This window comes from Ambystoma mexicanum, chromosome 11, assembly GCF_040938575.1.
Source record: "Ambystoma mexicanum isolate Mex_15411 chromosome 11, UKY_AmexF1_1, whole genome shotgun sequence".
Taxonomy (NCBI): domain Eukaryota; kingdom Metazoa; phylum Chordata; class Amphibia; order Caudata; family Ambystomatidae; genus Ambystoma; species Ambystoma mexicanum.
This window is the reverse complement of record NC_090934.1, coordinates 857,690,991-857,709,539: the sequence shown is the minus strand read 5'-3', so window position 1 is coordinate 857,709,539 and position 18,549 is coordinate 857,690,991. Positions and strand designations below refer to the sequence as shown.

Below are 18,549 nucleotides of genomic sequence, written 5' to 3'. Positions count from 1 at the left end.
GAAATGGAGTGAAGAGAGAAGCTAGTGACGTCATAAGAGACATGCTTGATGCCCCAAGAATACTTTCTGAAGAGAATGCATGGATATTACAGAAGCTGATGATGAAATTAATAATCAAGTAAACTTTCATACGCAAGAAGAAGGTTGCACGTGAAATGCTGCAGAAAATTAACCGTTCAATAATTGTACAGGCTCTGAAATGCAAGTAGACTAAGTCTATTCTTGAAAGCAGTGAATGTGCAAAAGATGAATCATCCCTTTTTAAGGTGCAAAGAAAGTACACCAAGAGTTCCAAGGTTTATTCATTTAAGACATTTAAATGCTGAAAAATGGACCAAATCGTATTCTCTTGTCACGTGAGCAAAGGATGGAAATAGAGTTGAGCTTGAAGTCCTAGAACAATGATAGTGAGAGCCTGCACTCCCATATATTCCCACAAACAGGGATACTTTGTAAGGCCAAGTTCAAAGACAATCTTCATGGCAGAAGGCATATGAGATGGGAGATGTTGAGTTAATTGGGTGGGGTGGTAAAGTCAAGTCCACCTCCTGGAAACTGGGTATGAGCTTACGTGCTGCTAAGAGAACCGAATGTTCCAGACATGGCACGAGCATGCCATCCAATTGTAGAGGGCTGTATAACAAAGGGCCTTACAGCGTGAAGACCAATGATAAACTGTGTACTTAATAGTGTTAAAGATTACATGTTTTTAGAGGTAGGCATAGGTTGTCCACTTGACAGTGGGCAGCCAATCACAATCCTAGTCCCTATGCAATGCATAGCTTTTCTATTATTTGCCACGTAGTATGACATCATTTCTGATGTATTTTTTGCACATAAGGATGTTTCTATGATAAAATCGTTGAGAGCCTGAATGAACGTCCATTGATGTCCATTGTAACTTCCCTGTTTTCGATAATTGTTAATAAAACAGTATCTTTGCCATCTTCCTGAGTTGGTTTGATTATTTGGACTCAGTATTACTCTGCATTCCCATCCATTGCATTCACGTTACTAAAGGGCCATATGCTCATGATGCCTTGGCCAGCTTCCAAAACCCCATAGAGGGAAAAAAGCTGCTTTTCTGATCTGCCGCTAGTGAGCAAGCTGCGAGTACCCTTCCGGTCACTAAAGTTAAAGTGTCCTGCAAGAAGCTGGGCTTCCCTTACGCAAAATACAAAAGAAATTATGTTCTGCGAATGCAGAATCAAAAGAAATGTGAAAATGGCAATTTATAATGCAGATACCTGCTTCCTTGCGGGCTCACAAGCCTGTTATCCTTGCTATGTTTCAAACATTGCGAAGAATTACTGTTAGCTATTTCCAGACTTTGCTTCTAACGTTTGTGTAGTAAAACAGCTTTTTCTGATTGCTTCGAAAATCTGCTGATGAACTCTCGCTCTTGCAATGTGTTCCGCGTTGCTGCAGCCACCTAGGGAGATGCCGATCCTTCCCTCTTTGTTTTTGCTCTTTTGCCTGCCGGGCTGTGTTGTTATGGCAACGCTTCCTTTCCATGAGCAAAAGTTGTAACTCTTTTTCAGTGTTTGCCTGTTGTTATCTTTGCCCGGTACTACGGTTGCGCCTTCTTTTTTTTATTTGTTTCTCTGCACTGTGTTGCTATGGTGATGTGTATATTCCAGCACCGAGTTGCAACATTCACCCAGAACTTGGAGTTGCTAGTAAATGCTGGGTGCATGGACGTCCTTTGCTCTACTGTAGTTCGTCGTCAGTTTTCGTCGAGACTCCTGCCCCACCGTCTTCCACCCAGTAAGTGAAAAGAGTTGTTGTGCGCTTGATCTCCAGCAGTGCTGACCGTGCGATCACTGCTTTGCTGTTGTCTGCAACGCTGCTTTCCCTTCACGGTTTCTCTTCTCCCTGCGGACCGGTGGATGACTGTACTGATGGTGCGCTTTTTGGTTTCCAGTTTTCTTTGCCGGCGGATGAAGTTCAAGTCACTCTGTACTCCTGCCAGAACGGGGTGAAAAGCACAAAGTGAGACTGTCCGTGCTCTGGAGAGCCGATGCCCAACTATCTGGTATTATAATGCGGTGGTCCATTCTTTTTTCGTGCTCCCACCCCAAACAGGGTGTCAAGCACTTTTAGACGGATCTGCTGCAAAAAACACAAGTGCTCCGCCGACCTGCTTTTCGGTACCTCCCGACCCCGAACTGGGTGAAGAGCACTTTAAAGGCTGAATTTGAACTGGAAAATACAAACAAAACTCAGTAATTTCGGTGCCCATCACCGGCAGTGTGCAAAGGTAGCTTCCTTGTCTAAACCAAATCGGGAATTAAAATTACTGGAATTACAATGCTGCGACCTGCTCTTCTGTAGCCCCCCGACCCCAACCAGGTGAAAAAGCACTTTCAGAGCAGTCAACGGGGAAAAACACTATTTGCAAAATAAAATGACTTGCTTTCTTCAAAAACCCCTGCCGACTATGGAATTGTATGATCGGACCGAAAAAAAGGTCCGACCATACACAAAGACTGAAAAATGCTACCACCAAAGGTTCGAACTTTTGGTTTTCGAACCTTTGGTGGTAGCATTGTAGGTAAGTATAAAAAAATGTAAAAAAGACTGCACGGGTTGCAGGGGTATCCCCCGCAACACCCTGCTCACTATACTGTGTGGTATAGTGAGCGGGGTGTTGCGGAGGACACCCCCGCAGCACACCCGAAAAAAATAAATAAATAAAAAAGGGCCTGCGGGGTGTCACCCGCAAAACTCCGCTCACTATACTGTGTGGTATAGTGAGCAGGGGTTGTGGGAGGCACCCCTGCAGCTCCCAAAAGAAAAAATAAAGAAAAGGACCCTGCTGCACCACTTCCCGATCACAGAAGTGAAAGGGAACTGGCGCTGCAGGGACTCAGCTTGTAAAAAAGGTAAGTAGGGTTTGTTTATGTTGGGGGTGTGGGTGGGGGGGGTGTTGAGGGTGTGGGTGGGGGAATGTTGTGGGTATGTTGTGGGGGTGTGGGTATGTAGGGATTTTTAATGCGTGTTCGCATGGGAAATGTACAAACCTTTTGTGGTTCGCACATTTCTCATTTTAACTTTTCGGTCGCAGACTTTTCTGTGACGGAAAAATCACGCAGATCCCCCGACTACTAGCATGTTTTGTTGGATCCTGGGTCCCCTCCCTGCCAGGTTCTTCCTGTGAGTCCTGCAGCAGAAGAGGACAGGGTCACTGGCATGCTTTATGGTCACCTTTCTTCACCCTTCCGTCCTCTGTACCCTGTGGGCAGCTCCCCAAGCTCAACAGCCTGTGCTCTTAAGCACCATGCGGGTGCTCCCTCATTCTGCGGCACTGGACATTAGTGTTGTTGCTTTGTTACGGTTACTGGGGCTCTGTATCGTTTCACGCTTTAAATCTCCAGCAGTGTTGGGCAGGACAGGGTTTGGAGAAGGGAAGAGGACGGCCACTGCTGGAAAGCAGTTTGACGTATGGTAGAGTGGCGTGGGATGCTATCTGCATGCTTGTTAGAACCACATGTCTGTGTTGGGGAGAGGCACCATCCCGGTCGCGGGGCGCTCATGCAATGTCGGACTAGTGCATACAATTGTCTCGGGCACCATTGAAAAAGAGGCCCGCAGTTGCAAATGACAATTCATTCCTTTTGTGACAGACTGTTTGAATAGTACCCATGGAGGAGTTTTTTGATAGAATGTGATGCAAATTGTGCATTTTAAAGAATAATTATTCAGCAACCCTGGTCAAAGCTACTCGCTGTACCGTGAAGTAAATAATCAGACTGGCACACATTGGCCACAAAAGTGACCTACTTTCACCAAAAAAAACTGCCCCACACCAGCATTTTGAGTTTTTGGTTCAGCATTGCCTTAGTGCCCTATAAGCCAGTGCGAGCATGAGCTCAGGCTTTTGTGAGGTGTGGCTAGTGTGTAGCAGACCCACCGGTTTTGGTCTCTAGTCTCCCGGTTAGGAGTAGTTTTAGGCAGGGGAGTGTTTTTTCTTGTCAGTGGGGGGCCGGTGGAGTTTAGTGTGCGTAGGTGGCCAGCATGGGGTAGGATATTTAGAGGGTTCAGGAGGGGCAATTTAGGAGAGGGGAAACTTAGTGAAGGGTGGCCCCGGATGGGGCCCTTGCTGCAGTGGTGGCGTGTAACCTTGAGGCAGGTAGGGAGCACAGGCGAGAGAAGGAGGTGATGGGGGGACAGAACAAGTAGGGGGGATATACCAGTGACAAATCAACTTCCTGGGCACCAGGGGTGAATATCGTTTTCTAAACCATCAATCAGCCCCACACCTCTAGTACACGAGAAGGGATACAAACAGATTGGAATAACAAACAAATTATAAACCTTCTTGTCCAATTTTGTTAACGTGGATGGAATGGCAGGCTTATCTCTGAAAGGTTGTGGATCCTTGGTTAGTTGCAGCACATCGAAAAAAAAATTACCCATTGTTATTATTATCACAACAGGCAGTTCTAGCAACACTACGAAATACAACCCACCCTGTAAAGAAATGCAGAGGAGGACAGACAGTTTCAAGCAAAGAAAAGGGATGCTCTCTGGATACTCTGTATACTGACAGTCGGTATAGTAAATAATCGCAACAGTTCCAGGTTACTTAGATTCAGCACTAAAGGAACAATGAGTCTAACATTGTCTCTAGGGTCCTTCACAAAAGGACCAGCGGGACAGATCCACAATGTACCTTGTGCTTGTAGATGTTCTTGGTGCTTGACAGGGTTGAGTTGGTTTCAGGGCACTTTGCAGCTTCTCTGGCAAAGTTCAAGATGGGAGACCGCTATGGGTAACAGGCGGCAAACAGTTCGGTGAATGAAGCTGGACGGACAGTGACAGGTTGGTCTACATGGCGGCTCATGGTGAGGAATCATTGTATCAGTGCTGGTCAGTGGGTTCTGAAGCACTGGTCTAGACGTCTCAGATGGCTTTAAGTGACTGTGGCATAACAATAGTCAGTGTTGAGGTCGATCGCAGCTTGAGGGACTGGAATGGCTCAAAAATCTTTAATGCTGATATTGGTAGATGCTCGCGGATGCACTTCTCCTAGCTTTTTAGCTGGGCTTGCGTCATCCTTTAGGGCGGATGGCCCAAAGATGAGGACTATGTTGCAGCCAGCCGCCTTGTCCTTGGTTTCAGGTTCAGAAACTCTCTGGCACTTCCCACCTAGGAAGCTTGCTGCTGAGCCTAGCAGGGCATGATGTGTGCTGGCTGGGTACCAGTCGTTGAGCTGCTGTAGGGTTCTCTGTATTTGGTATTTTCCTCTGTTCCCTGGGAGATGTTTAAGGGAGGGGCCTTGCTTCCCTCTTGGAGGTCCTGTACCTTCAGCCAGGGTCCAATGATGAGTTCTTCTTGCTATGCCTTGTGAAGCCTTCAGGTGATATGCCAAAAGAGAGGCTCAGCCCTCTTCTAAAGTCAAATGGACCATAGTGAATGGTGTAGGCTAAGCCTACCTCAATGAAATAATCCTGGGGTCCCTACCAACAATCTCCTGTATGCATGAAGTCATAACCAGAGTGCTTTGCAACAGGAAAAGTAAAGGGTTTACAACATATGTTACTAAGTGCCACCTATCTTCCTGTCTGTTGTGGATCAAAGAGTTTCTTAGGTTAATGGATCTCTCTGTGGTTCCTGATTAAAGCGGCAGGTCTCCCCTGAACTCTATGGCTCCTGCAAACCACATCCTCATACCTTATGAATGGGCTATGCCTGTTAGGTGAACTACTGTAACACGCAGTCCCAGACATGACAGCTCACTGTCAATTGATAATGGGGGTGGGAGCTGGCTTCAGGTTGACACAGTTGCATATGAAAGAGTGTTGGGGTTTGCTGTCTCCTTTATTAACATCTGCAGCCAGGCCCCATGTGTTTGAAGTACATTCTATTCGTATGTTAACTACTTTAATCACTGCCACCAGTTGCAGGGCCCAACAAAAGGACAGGGCTGACCCATGAAGCCTTTGTTAGTTAACCAGGCTGGCCATGGCAGGGAAAAGGTTTGGTCCTTCCCCTTCTGGAGATGCGTTGTGTACTCCTCCTGTGATATACCAACTAAATATGATAGTGTAGACTGCACCTGTAGTTTGTGTCCACCCAGAGTGCACAGGTCTATAAGTATGTCGTGCAGTGAGCATAGGAAATTGTGTGTGGATTAGCCCCATACATTTTACGGAGGTTGATCTACCATCATTCAAGTTGATTTAAAGTTTCAAAAAAGCCCAGGTGAGCGCACACCCACCTTGTGGATGGTCGAATTCCTCACAAAGACTGTAAGGCCGGGGGAGGGAAAAGCAGTCAGCATTGCAAGAGGGCAATTTTTTGAAGCAGAAAGGGGTAGAGCGATGCGGCTGGGATTGGGTAGGGGGTGGATGAGGAAATGGGGCACAGGGCTGGGGTAGGAGAGCAAGGACATGGTGGGCCGGGGAGGTCAAAGCAGATTCTAGCGGTGAACAAGGAGAAAGGGTTGATGTTTCTGCACAAGAGTTCTAAGGGGCGGGGTGGAACGCCATCCGCATCGACAAGCCACAGCACGGAAGGAGCGGGGGCGGCTCACTCGAGGGCAGAGGAGGGACAGCAGAGAGGCACCGGTACCGTGGAAGGAGGGGTGAAGGGCAGGACACTCTTACCCTTAAGGACAGTTGGGTAAGTAGCTCAGACGGCATCCCCGGCAGAGAGCCAACGAGCGTAGGAGTGGGCATCCCTCGCTGGGATGATGAGGAGCAACCAAGCGTAAGCGGTTTGGGTGAAGAGGACTGGTATATGGTGTGGGAGGGGAGTGGGGAGAGGAGGACTGGATGACGTGGGAGGAAAGGGCAGGAAGGGAGTGGGAGGATATGGAGAGTTTTGAAGAAGGGGAAGTAGTGGGGCATGAGGTGGAGGGGAGAAATGACAGGAAGAGGGCTGGCTGGAGATACAGGGGTGGCGAGCAATGGCCTAGGACTCAAGGTAATAAGCAGAGCAGGTCTGCAGATCTGCTTTATTGCCACAGCAGGAGTCCTTTTACAGGAACAGTTTAACGACGGTGGTGCGGCCATGATGGGGCAGTTGGAAAGGGGGGTACCGATTACAAAAAGATTGCTAAAGGAAGGGAATGATCAGCAACTTGGATGAGATTGAGAGCGAAGTGGGGGTTGCAATGGAGAGCAGGGAGGAGAGAGCTTGAGGACAGAGATATGTTGGGGAGCGGAGGGTGCACTGGTACGTCAGGGGTGACTAAACAGAATACAGTGGCGGTACAAACGGAGCAGGTAGCACAAGAAAAAGATGAGCAGAAGAAAAAGGCTGAACAAAAGAAAGGAGGGAAAGGAAGAAGAGAAGAAAGGGAAGCTACTTTATAATATTTATATTTAATATTTGTAGATGTTTTCAAGCTGCTACATAGAGGGGCATGGGCTAAAGAAGGATCCAAAAAAGGAAGAGAGGGAGCTGGCATCAAGACCCAGGGTACCGGTGGCTATAGAGAATTATACATCAGCATTTATTACATATGTATACTGTATACTGAGAAAAGTACCCATAGAGGTGACTAGCACTTTTTAAATAGATTGTTTCAATAAGAACCACTTTTGTGATTTTGAGGGGTTCTGCTTGGGTATATGATGATGAGGAGTTTAGAGAAAGGCTAAGAGAAGACCAGAGCCCGGTGTGGGGAAAGATGGATATGGATTAATGGCTGCAATTGATGGAACCAACGCGCCCAGCTCTGGCGTTGCATACGGTGAGCAGACTACCCTTACCTTACTGCCACTTTCTTGGTCGTCAGGCCCCAGACAGGGTGAGGGCAGGAGGGAGGGGTCAGTCACCAACAGCCTGCTGGGTGTTCAATAAAGAGGCTTGTTTCAGGGCGGTTTGCAAATTTAGAAATGAGTGCAGCAGGTGTGTGGGTCGGCACCTGATTACTCAGTATTTTGCGGCTGGCGACAGAGGAAATGGTAGTGGGGTTATCGAAAAGGGGCCATTCACAAGATAAATTGGAACAGTTAGTGGATTGGGTGACGTTCAATCCAGACAGAGTAAGCGTTCAGATTTTGAGGGATGGTTTTCAGGAGGGGTTTAGATTGAGCTTTCTGGGACAACGGGTGGGAAGATGGGGAGAGAATTTGAGATTGACAAAGGAGTGACCAGAGATAGTTGAGAGGAAACTGGCCAAACAAGTTGCAGAAGGGAGAATGGCAGGCTCATTTAATGGGGTCGGAAGGGGATTTGGTAGTGTCACCACTGGAACTTGTGCCAGAGAAGACAGAAGGGGAGTTCAGGGTAATATATCATTTGTTAATGCCGGAGGGGACGCCAGCCAATGACTTCATTGCAGATAAGGATTGTGCAGTGGCATACGACAGTGTTGATCAGGTGACTGAGCTAGTGACAGAATGTGCTTCGGGAGCCTTCATGGCTAAAAGTGATTTTAAATCTGCATTTAGGCTTTTGCGGGTGCACCCGTAGGATTTCTGGCTACTGGGCATGCAGCGTAAAGATCAGATATTTATGGACAAGACATTCCTCATGGCGTGTGCGATAGCATGTGTGCTGTTTGAGTGTTTAAGCTTATTTTTGCAATGGCGTTTTTTTGTTACAGTCAGGTTCATAAAAGTTGTTGCATTATTTAGATGATTTTCTCTTCATGGGAAGGGCTAGACATGAGGAGGAGTGCAGGAATATGTTGGAGTTGTTTGAGGGGTTAGAGGAAGAACTGGGAGTTCCCTTAGCAGAGGAGAAAACCAAGGGACCAGCCACGGAAATAACATTTTTCAGGAATTGAGCAGGATTCAGTAAATGTAACATCCCATCCGCTTGAGGACAAGGTTAAAAAGCTGGTGGGGATAATACAGGTCGTTGTAAGAACAACGAAAATGGAATTGAAGAAATTCGAGAAGTTGCTGGGCCATTTGAGTTTCACATGCAGAATGACTGCCCCAGGGCACACTTTATGCAGAACCATGGCGTGATCCATGTCTGGAGCCACGCAGCCGCACCGCAGAATAAGGGTGTCGGGCACCCTCAGGGAAGATTTCAAGGTATAGTTAAAGTTTCTGGAGAGGTACAGCAGTGTGTCTATGTGGCTGCCGAGCGACCCAGGGTGGTTGGAGGTGCAAGTATTTCCAGATGCATCAAGTGCGGAAGTGTTTGGTGTGTACTGGGGGGAGATGGTGTGCTGAGAATTGGCCAGTGCAGTGGCAAAAAGGAGGCAGTTGTATAGCTTTCCTGGGGTTTTGCCCACTGCTATATGTCCTGTATGTCATTCATCACATTTAATGGGAAGGATAACGGCATTGCTGACGCCTTGTCCCATTCGTAGTGCAGAGGTTCCATAGGTTGGAACCAGAAGTGGATCAAGAAGGTCTCCAGATCCCAATGGATTTGTGGAAGTTAGGAGACTGAGAACCCTGGAACTATTGGAAAAGTCTTTGGCTGCACGTTAAAGCGAGGTTGGAATTTGTGGTGGGGGTATGTAGTTGAGCGGGGAGGGGAGATGCCGGGAAAAAAGCTGGGAGGATACGGTTAGCTATATTATGAGATTGATGAAAAAAGAGTTGTTAAGATAACGATAGCAGAGAAATTGGCAGGAATAGCGTTTTATGTTACATGCTTTTCTGGCTTCGAGCCAAGCAGGGGGGATATGGCTAGGACGATACAGGAGGGGTGGCGAGGCAGTGGGCTGTCAAGAGGAAGGCAGTGATGGTTGGGTTGCTGGTGAAGTTATGTGATGTGCTAGAGGAGGTGTGTTGGTTGGCATGGGAAGTGGGCATGTTCAGGTTTGTTATATATGATTGTTCTTCAGGGCTTTTAGAATATCAGAACTGGTGGCGGGATATGGCTGGGGTGGGAAGATGTGGTTTTGTCAGAGGAAGTTTTGGACATTAAGATTAAGTGGTCAAAAACAGATCAGCAGAGCAGAGGGTTATGAGTTTGGTTGGGTAGGGGGAGGGGCGGACTTGTGCCCGGTTAAGAAAGAGAGAGCATGGCGGGAGCAGGGTGGACAGAAAGAGGGCCGGTTTTTCAGCATGAGGAGAGGGAAGGAGCGATAGTGGGGCAGGTTTTGGTGGTATTGAGGAAAGCCCTGGCAGCATTGGAGGAGGACGGGAGAGCAATTGGAACACTATCTGGGATGTACACAAATTACATTAGGGATCTGGGAGAAGATGGGAGAAGAGGGGAGGAAGAATAGAAGAGGGTAAAGGAGGGGGAGAGGAAACCTTTTTCTTTCTTTCGTTGGTGCAGCACAAGGTAAAGGAGCGGTGCCTCAGATATAGATATTCAGCGACTCGGTGAAATGAGCAGAGATGAAAGCAGGGAGGAGGATGTTTGGGGCACAGCTGGGGTGCTGTTATGAGGATGTTTTGGTAAAAATGTCAGGGTTAGGGGACTAAGGTGGGATCAGTTGTTGCCCATGCTGGTAAGTTTCAGGAGGGAATATTGGATCCCAGAAGCAATAGTAATTTACACAGGGGAGAATGATCTCATTAAGGAGCCAGGGGAGGCACTTCGAAAGAAAATAAAAAGGGATATCATGAGGTTGAGGGAGGATAGACCGGAAGTCCCATTGCATCTAGCAGAGTTGGTTCCTATAAGGGTATGGAGGGGGTGGTTAGGGAAGGGGCTGTGGAGAGAATGGGGAAGAAAATAAATAAAGAAATAGGAAAACGTTACGCGGTTTGGAGGTGAGAGTGCTGAGGTACCCGGATATTAGACATGAATCTAACAACCTATTTAGAGAGGACACAGTTCCCTTGTCAGTGATGGGGAAAGAGTTTTACATGCTGCATATTAGGATGGCTGTAGAGAAGTTAGTGCAGGGATTGAAGTGAAGGTAAGGGGGTGGGGGCAGAAAGAAAACCTCTTGGGGAGGGTTTTTCTGTGGGCATTTGAAGGATGGCTGCAGGACACCGATAGGATTATCATTGCAGTAAATGAGGGGGTTAGCGTTGTTTGGAAGGACATCCTAGCCCGAGGGGTACAAGAATGGGTAAGAGGTGGGAAAGAAGGACAGCCATTGGCCTGGGGAGATGATGGGAAGATATTTGGAAAAGATGTTAGGGGATTTGAAGGGGGAAGATGATGCAACTGACAAATTAGGGAGGAAATTCATTAATTATATATAAATGTGTTAACGGTTTGGTTAGTCTGTAAGGCCGAGGAGCCAGGTTAGCATTGTTTGTAAGCTATGGCCTGTCACATGGAAGCAACCCTTTCCACTAGAGCGAGTTTGGGTGTTTTGTACAGATTAGCCCTAAAGGGGAATGTGTTAAAGAAACAAACTAGAGGCTTGATCAACCAGGTACCTGCATCTGAAGTAGAGACCCACAAAACGTGACCAAGATGGCTCTGGCGGAGCACCAGCAGTTTTCTCCTCCTGCAGCACTGGGCCAAGACAAGAACTCCAATGGCGCTCCATCCCAGAGCTTAAGTTGCCACGCATGTGTGAGGAGGTCAAAGAGGCAATGGAGATAAAAGACAACCCCATTTTAACTTTCAGACCAAGCACCCAAAAAGTTACATCAGCAGCACAGAACAAAGCTACATGTCCCATAAACCACCACGAGAAATGGAGACCAGGTGGGGGAAAAGATAAAATGAACAAAGGAAAGCAGTATAGATACAGCCCTGTCATGCGGTACAGTGACAGGTACCCCCATAGTAGTACAGGTTGGGATGGACAAACAGTGCATGGAGCAGGGTGGAGGTGTGAAGGCAAGCTGGCTGCAGGTGAGGGACAAACAGTGCATGGAGCATGGTGGAGGAGTGAAGGCAAACTGGCTGCAGGTGTGGGAAGTGGGCAGGAAAGGCGGGTGGAAGCTGAGGGGAGGGGAGGAGCAAAGTATGAGTTAAAAGAAGCCACGGGAAACTCATCAGGTGTCTCTCATTACAGCAGCAGCACTGGCCGGAGACAACAGAGAAGTGGGAGGAATCCCCAGGTGATGTACACTGGGCGTACTAGGAGGCTGAAAGCTCGGCATCGTGGAGATTCTTATCAAGAGGCAGACTCTCCACAAGGAGAGGCTCGAAGAGCGGCAGCGCCGGGAAACACTACCGAAGCGGATTCACTGACAAGGAAAATCTGGCCGTAAACCATTTTCAAAGGACAGTCTTTCCATGGGTTTACCCTCTCTGTTTGTCTTTCTTTTTTTTAAACCCAATTTGGACAGCTGGCGAAGGAATGGAAAGCTAGTGTTTGGGGAAAGGAATTTATGTGACCTGATTATTTTTCTTTGAAAGAGGAGCAAAGGTTAAGAGGACATTCATGCAAACTCTGAATTGATTCACCCTTTTTCCAAGCAAGCCTGCTGAGCCACATTTAAGCATGTTTTTGTTGTTTATAATGAGAGGCTGTTTGAAAGGTTAACACGGCAATAAATCCTACCTTGGGAACCCTGCATTCCGACTACAATCTACTACTTTACAGTGGTGGCAGCGGTGAGATTCAAGAGAACGCCAAGGCAGACAGAATGGAAGCTGTGATAAAGGCACTCACAGAGGGGCAGCAGCAACTGCAACAACTTATCCAAGTGCAAGGCCATCAGGCGCAGGCAGACAGACAAGCCCTCCAACAAGCCACACAAGTGCAAAGTGTGGTACAAGAGCAAGGACGGGAAGCTTTAAGAATATTGGGAGAAGCAGTGGCCACCACACGGACGCATCCCCCGATACCGTCCACGGTATTACAGAAATACCAAGTAGGAGAAGACCCCAGTATTTTCTTTGTGAATTTTGAGGGAATAGCCAGAGCAGATCAATGGCCACAGGACAGATGGGCCTTCTACCTCGCACCCCTGTTCACAGGGCCAATGCAAGGGGCATACCATGCTGCCAACCCCACAGGGGACACTCCTTATACCGAGATTAAAAAAACAGTGTTGGAAAGACCTCGTATGGATGAAGAATCCTACAGACTCAAGTTTAGAGAAACCAGATTGAAACCCGGCGAAAGCCCAAGACAATTGTTCTACAGAGTGCAAGATTTGGTGGAAAAATGGCTACAAACAGGCACTGCCACAATAGGACAGATTAAGGATAAAGTAATGATGGAACAATTCATTGATGCCTTACCCGGACCCATACAGAGATGGGTTAGGCAACATCACCATCTGACCTTAACCGAGGCCATAGATGTGGCAACAGCATATCAGAAGGCAGGTAACACTCGGCCCATCCCAGCGACCCACCTGAGACCAAGTATGGAGACTCCCGCCTTACGCAGTGGGCCTTTACAAGGGGCCAAGCACCGAACCTAGGAACCGGCCAGAAACCCCAACCTAATGGGGTTGTTACAAACAAAGAAAGGGCACCCCAATGTTTCGAATGTGGGGAATGGGGTCATATTGCTCGATTTTGCTCCCAAAAACCTAAACCTGAAGCAATGGAAATCGGGACCTTACAAACTCAGGAATACAGAAGGAAACGGTTACCTTATGTGATAGAAGTCACAGTGGACGGACATTCCCGTCAAGCAATGATGAATAGCGGAAGCCGACAGACGGCCATACAGCCCCATGTGAGCGAGCAAGATCACGAACAGGTGAGAACCATTGGCATCAAATGCGTGCATGGGGATGTGAAAGGGTGTCCTACCAAAGACATTGGGCCTCATTACACGGATGGCGGAGAACCATGGCGCTATTAGCGCCATGGTTAATGCCGTTAAAATACTGGCACCGCCTTGCTGGAAAGGGGAATTACCGCTCCATTCCAAGGTTGGCGGGGCGGTAATTCCCCCTTCCACCATTGCCCTTCCCCATTCCCATTTTTGCCCCATAGGGCATAATGGGAATGGGGAAGGCGCTAATTACGGTACCACAAATTGCGGTACCGTAAATAGCTCCCTGGGTCCCTTTGCGGGTTGGTTTTTAATGCCTGCAAAAAGCAGGCGTTAAATCCCCCAACCCGCGAAGGGACCTCGTAGTAAGGCGGTAAGGATTTACCGGTACCGGTATTTTACTGGTACCGGTAAATCCTTACCGCCATCCGTGTAATGAGGCCCATTGTATTGGGATTGCAGGGGCAGGAGATACCAATCAAAGCAGCCATTATTCCTACCCTACCCGCCCCGGTACTGATAAGAACAGATCAACCAGAATTTGATAGATAGTTAAGAGAGGCCCCCTTTGCACAAACTGATCTAGTGGGGCCCTGCAGTCGAGAAAAATTATCCAAAACCCAGAAAAAGATGAACCGAGGGAATCAGGAAAAGTACAGAGACATTTCCATTATAGACTGGAAAGTAGGGGATCATATGCCGTCATTTCGAACAGAAACAGGGTTAGATGAAATGCTAAAAAGACCCAGAGAACAAGCCCTGGACGCTAGCGGGACCAACCCTACTACGCCTTACTTTAAAGAAAAACAAGGATTAATATATCGAGTAACTCAAGGCCCTGATAACATAGAGAAGGAGCAATTGTTGGTTCCCCAGTCCTACAGGAAAGGGCTGATACAGCTGGCACATGACCATACCACAGGGGGACATCTAGCAGAGAACATGACGATAAAAAGGGTGTTGAAAAATTTCTACTGGCCCGGAGTCTACGTGGAGGTGTCAAAGTATTGTCAAGAATGTGGGATATGTCAGAAAACAAGCTCACATATACCGGCCCGAGTCCCGCTACAAAGGATGCCCTTGATCAAAGAACACTTTCAGAGAATAGGGCTAGACATTGTGGGGCCTATGGAACCTACCAGCAGAGGATAACGGTTCATAGTAGTGGTAGTGGACTATGCCACTAGGTACCCCAAAGCCTTTCCATTAAGGGGAATGTCTGCAAGACAAGTTTGTGATGCCCTCTTGCCCTACTTTGCCAGAGTAGGGATTCCTTTGGAGATTGTGACCAACCAAGGACGTAATTTTATGTCAGTCGTTATGAAGGAGGTATGCAAGACCCTTGAAATCAACCATTTGAGAACCTCAGTGTACCATCAACAAACGGAGGGGCTGGTGGAAAGATATAATAAAACCATCAAACAAATGATAAAAAGAGCCACCAGTCCCACTGGTCTGGGAGCGAGTACTGCCATGGGTGTTGATGGTTTTACGTAACACTCCGCAATCTTCAACGGGGTATTCCCCATTTGAATTATTATTTGGAAGACAACCAAAATCTATCTTGGGATTACTGAAAGATACCTGGGAAAACCAGGAGGAAACAAACCTCACTGAATATGTTAATGACTTAAGAGAGCACCTGGGAAAACTCAGAGATTATGCACAGGAAAACCTGGGTCGGGCTCAAGAAAGACAACAGGAATATTATGATAAAGGAAGCAGACCGAGAACGCTTAAAGCAGGAGACAAGGTGTTGGTACTATTACCCACTCACACCAACAAAATGCTCGCCCAATCGAAAGGCCCGTACAGCATCACAAAAATATTGGGCCCAGTTAACTATGATGTAGAACAACCTGATAGGCAAAACAAACATCAGAACTATCACATTAATCTCCTCAAGTTATGGAAAGAAGGAGACTCAGCTGTATTGTGTACAACCCTGGCAGAGCTGTCGGTCCCAGAACAAATGGTCACAACCTCGGCTAGCGGCATACAAGATGTGGGATTGGGGGAACGATTGAGCGACACCCAAAGAACTGAGTTATTTTCCACCTTATAACCTGTGGCAAAAGTATTCTCGAGTATACCAGGAAGAACCCATATGGCTACCAACTGCATCCCCACAGAGGCAGGCAAGATTGTACGCCTCCGACCCTCCAGAATCCCTGAAGCAAAAAGGGGAGAGATAGCACAAGAAATAGATAGTATGCTGAAACTAAGTACCATTATTCCCTCCAAGAGCACATGGTGTTCACCTGTGGTGCTCGTGCCCAAACCAGATGGTACCACATGGTTTTGTATGGATTTTAGGCAAGTAAACGGCATTTCCCGATACGAAGCCTACCCAATGCCCAGAATTGATGAACTGGTAGAGAAGCTAGGAACAGTATCCTTCTTGAGCACCTTGGACTTAACCAGAGGATATTTGCAGATACCGCTCAACCCGGCGGATCAGGAGAAAACAGCCTTCTCAACACCCCAAGGGCTATTTCAGTTTACAGTGTTACCATTTGGGTTACACGGGGCTCCTGACACGTTTCAGGCCTTAATGGACAAGATCTTAAAACCTCATGAACCATATGCGGCAGCCTATTTGGATGACATAATTATTTTCAGTAGGACCTGGCAAGAACACTTAGTACATCTCACCAAAGTAATTAAATCCTTACAAGAGGCCGGGCTACATATTAATCCCAAGAAAACCAAACTGGCAGCCAAAACCACTAAGTATCTGGGATATTCGGTGGGGGGGTGGGGTAATCACACCCCTGGTGGACAAAATACAGGCCTTGGGAAAACTACGAATTCCAGAGACACGGAAGGAGATCCGAGCATTTCCAGGGTTCGTGGGGTATTACAGAAGATTCATACCACACTTTTCTACAATAGTGGCACCACTGACGGACGCCTTGAAAACCAATAGGCCACTTAAAATTACTCCTGAAGCGGTGCAAGCCTTTGAACAATTAATACAGCTAATATCAACCCAACCGGTCTTACACTGCCCGGACTTCTCTAAAGATTTTTTTTTACAGGCAGATGCATCAGGATGCGGTCTAGGTGCAGTGCTATCCCAAGGGATGGAACAAAACCTTTGCCCAATCGCATTCATCAGTAGAAAACTCCTGCCACATGAGATACCGTACTCCACGCTAGAAAAAGAATGTCTGGCAATAAAGTGGGCAGTAGAGTCCCTCCTTTATTACCTACTAGGGCGGAAGTTTACCATTTTTACGGACCATGCACCTCTCAGATGGCTGGCCACACAGAAGGATTTAAACTATAGGGTTTTCAGGTGGTGTTTGACTCTTCAGCCCTATCATTTTGTTACAGTACATAAACCCGGAAAGTATCAGTTAGTCGCTGATTATTTATCCAGGGCGCTGAACCGGCCTGAACGGCCTGGTTCCCTGGGGGGAGTATGTGAGGAGGTCAAAGAGGCAATGGAGATAAAAGACAACCCCATTTTAACTTTCAGACCCAGCACCCAAAAAGTTACATCAGCAGGACAGAACAAAACTACATGTCCCATAAACCAACACGGGAAATGGAGACCAGGTGGGGGAAAAGATAAAATGAACAAAGGGAAGCAGTATAGATACAGCCCTGTCATGCGGTACAGTGACAGGTACCCCCATAGCAGTACAGGTTGGGATGGACAAACAGTGCATGGAGCAGGGTGGAGGTGTGAAGGCAAGCTGGCTGCAGGTGTGGGACAAACAGTGCATGGAGCAGAGTAGAGGAGTGAAGGCAAACTGGCTGCAGGTGTGCGAAGTGGGCAGGAAAGGCGGGTGTAAACTGAGGGGAGGGGAAGGGCAAAGTATGAGTTAAAAGAAGCCCTGGGAAACTCATCAGGTGTCTCTCATTACAGCAGCAGCACTGGCCGGAGACCACAGAGAAGTGGGAGGAATCCCCAGGTGATGTACACTGGGCGTACTAGGAGGCTGAAGGCTCAGCATCGCGGAGATCCTTATCAAGAGGCAGACTCTCCGCCAGGAGAGGCTTGAAGAGCGGCAGCCGCCGGGAAACACTACCGAAGCGGATTCAATGACAAGGAAAATCTGGCTGTAAACCATTTTCAAAGGACAGTGTTTCCGTGGGTTTAACCTCTCTGTTTGTCTTCGTTTTTTTAAACCCAATTTGGACAGCTGGTGAAGGAATGGAAAGCTAGTGTCCAGGGAAAGAAATTTATGTGACCTGATTATTTTTCTTTCAAAGAGGAGCAAAGGTTAAGAGGACATTCATGCAAACTCTGAATTGATTCACCCTTTTTCCGAGCAAGCCTGCTGAGTCACATTTAAGCATGTTTTTGTTGTTTATAATGAGAGGCTGTTTGAAAGGTTAACACAGCAATAAATCCTACCTTGGGAACCCTGCATTCCGACTACAGTCTACTACTTTACAGCATGGTTTATTTTTTTACAATGTCCCTCGCGTGGCATACGGCTGCAAGGAATAGTTTTTGTGGGCACAGCCTGGGGGAGCCCAGATTGTTCCAAGTATCTTAAATGCATTCTGGATTATTAAGTAACTTGTATTTTTTACATATTTGCTAAGTATCAAATTCCTCTTTTAAGGGAAGAGGATAATTTGCTTCTTCATTTGTTGAGGGCTGGTCCTGAACAGTTACCCAAGGTGTGATATGGAACCCTCCACAGTGGGCAGGCTATGACCTCTAGAGAGAGAGAGTTGCCACCACAGCAACATGCCTGGAAGTGCGACAGGAGTCCATTTCCCAAAGCCCTGAGACACTGCTTCTGCCCAGCACAGACTCAGAAACTCTTCTCAGTCTTTTGGGGTTGCAAAGGCGGTGCACAAGGGAAGTGGAACTGCTGGCATTTACGCACGAATTAACAATCTCATTGGTGCCTTTTCATTCCTATCAAGTTTTGCGATTTCTCACTGTAGTGAAAAGCGGGTGAAAAAGAGTTCAAGTCTTGTATGTACCAAACTTGCATGTTACAACAATAATATCCATTTGGTCAGAATGCTTCTTTGCACCTCCCAGAAGCTGCAGCACCCCCTTT

General features: G+C 47.3%; 1 long non-coding RNA gene across 1 annotated transcript; it reads left to right on the top strand.

The window, feature by feature from the left end:
- The first annotated feature begins 2,837 nt into the window (after positions 1 to 2,837).
- On the top strand, positions 2,838 to 17,918 carry LOC138503834 (uncharacterized). The gene is made up of 3 exons (XR_011279718.1): positions 2,838 to 2,885; positions 11,852 to 13,498; positions 17,394 to 17,918. It is a non-coding gene; the product is annotated as an uncharacterized lncRNA (long non-coding RNA).
- Positions 17,919 to 18,549: the final 631 nt, after the last annotated feature.